The 2,571-nt window shown below is 28.0% G+C and overlaps 1 pseudogene; it reads left to right on the top strand.

The window, feature by feature from the left end:
• Nucleotides 1–551: 551 nt before the first annotated feature.
• Nucleotides 552–2,150, top strand: LOC105448084 (annotated as a pseudogene).
• The last annotated feature ends 421 nt before the right edge of the window (nucleotides 2,151–2,571 follow it).

Here is a 2,571-nt window from a genome sequence, read left to right as displayed (position 1 = left end):
TTAACTTAATTATATACATGTTAAACTATCATATATTAATAACAATTATTTATTTTTAAAATAAATTTCATTTGTAACCTTGAAATTTTTATTAATTTAGTTTAACCGTCGTATCCAAGCATGCCCAACTCCCGCATTCACCCGCGATTTCCCCCACGAATCCACCCAAGCATCTACCCACGCATCCAACCAAGCATGGACGGAGCCACAGGGTGCGTTCCGATATTCACTGCAAGTACTGGCGCCTATGACGTCATTTAGCAGAGCTTTAAGAACGTTATTACTGAGACTGATTTTTCCGTACATAGCGATAGAATAACGGAACGATATCCACAGTACTGTTGTTTACATCTACCGGCAATTTTAAAATATATCCTGTGTATTAGCAAGAATGGAAATTCATGATAATATCAAAATAATTATGATATCGGAGCTTACAAGATGCTTAGAATTATTGGACAGCGATTCGTCAGATGAAGAACAAAATATACCATTAATATTAAAAGCAATAAAAAATGGAAATCGAATGCCACATGCACGGTGCAAAAATTATGTTGAAAATATTGTTTCTTCATACACAGGTGTAGAATTCAAAATGCATTTTCGGTAAGTATATATATGAATTAATAATATAAATAAAATTTTGTAATTAAATAGATAGATAGTTATATTATAGCTAGGTTATATATAGGTTATGTACATTGGTTATTTAGATAGATTATAGACATATAAAAGCAAATATATATTATTGTAAAATTAGTGATATTTTTTATTGACAGATTTTGCAATATTCATACTCATCAGATTACATAAAGTATTTATTATTAATTGTAACAAATATTAAAATGAAACAATTAGATAAAACTAGTATAAACAATATTGCTGATCTATTCATAATATAAAGGAAAGCTACAAAAATAATTATTCTTTGTTTTAGAATGAAACGAACTACCTTCCAATTTTTATTGGAATTATTAGGACCAAAACTACGTAAACAGAGCAAGAGATTTGGAAGACAATCAATAACACCTGAAAAACAATTACTTATTGCTGTTTGGATGATGGCTACACCAAATTCTTATAGGTTAGTAGTATATAAATTATCAAATAATAATTATAAATTTATATTAATAACATTTACCAAATAAATTGTTCAAATGTGTTTCAGATAGATTTGACGTTGGTAAAGCTACTGCTTGGCGATGTGTACATAAAGTTGTTAATGCCTTATATGCAAAAGTGGGAATGTTTATTCGTTGGCCAACTTTACAAGAAGCAGAACAAAATATGGAAAAAATCCAACAGTCATATGGTTTCCCAGGTGTTATTGGTGCAATAGATGGAACCCATATAAAAATTAGTGCACCAAAAAATCACAGTGACTCCTACATAAACAGGAAAGGATTTCATTCCATTCAATTACAAGTAAGTTTTATGTTAATATAATATTTATAATATTTTAATTAATACATTTTTGGAGTTATAAATTCATTTCAATTTACTATTGGGTAATATTTGGTGTGTGTATGGTATATGCTTATTAAAAATTTAAATTTATTAGCTATGTAAATATTTAAGTTTAGTAACATTTTGTAAATATTTAGCTTTAATATTGGTTTTAGGTTATCTGTGATGTACAACTGCGATTTATTCATTGTTACACAGGACAAGTTGGTTCCGTCCACGACATGCGTGTTTTTAGATTATCTAATGTTGAAAGCTTGTGCACAGATGCAAATTTTCCACATAATAGCCATATACTTGGTGATGCAGCATATAGTCTATCAAAACATATTATAGTACCATTTAAAGATAACGGTCATCTATCCGAAAGACAAATAAAGTTTAACAAATGTCACTCCTCTGCCAGAATCCTGGTTGAACGATCATTAGGCCTATTAAAAGGCCGTTTTAGAAGTATTCTGGATACACTTCCTATGCAAAGAACAGACTTAATTCCCAAGTATATTATTGCTTGTTGCATTTTGCACAATATTTGTTTGCTACGTGGTGATATGATAGATATTCCTGTTTTTGTTAATAATGAGCCTAATATTGTACAAGAATCACAAATATTAGAAGGCAATGCTGCACAAAGAGAAGGTATAAAGAAAAGAAACGCAATTATGTATTTATTGCCAGATATTTAACTAATGTACAAAAGAATAAATTTCTTATAATTTTTTTTAATAATTTCTAATGAGTTAATGTAATATGTTTATAAGAATAAAAGACTCAAATAAAAATATACATATATTATAATTACCGTTCCTGTCTTTAATTCATATAAGAATAAATACAAATGATATATTATTTAAGTAGTTACTAAAATAAGTTATGTATTAATGAATATTAAGTTTTTGAAAAAAGCATTAGTTTACAGGTGTAAATTATTATGAAAAAAGGTGACACATATTTAAAATCTATTTTTTATGTATTTATGTTGCTTAAGAAAACAGTTTCATTGCCACTATTGCCATAATGCTACACATGTAATTAAAGCATGTTCGACGTTACATATCTCATAATTTGTACTTAATATATTGCATTTATAAAACATAATGTATCATA

Source organism: Wasmannia auropunctata, unplaced genomic scaffold, assembly GCF_000956235.1.
Source record: "Wasmannia auropunctata unplaced genomic scaffold, wasmannia.A_1.0 LD336090.1, whole genome shotgun sequence".
Lineage (NCBI taxonomy): Eukaryota > Metazoa > Arthropoda > Insecta > Hymenoptera > Formicidae > Wasmannia > Wasmannia auropunctata.
Note: the sequence above shows the minus strand (reverse complement) of the source record. Positions and strands in the feature narration are given on the sequence as shown.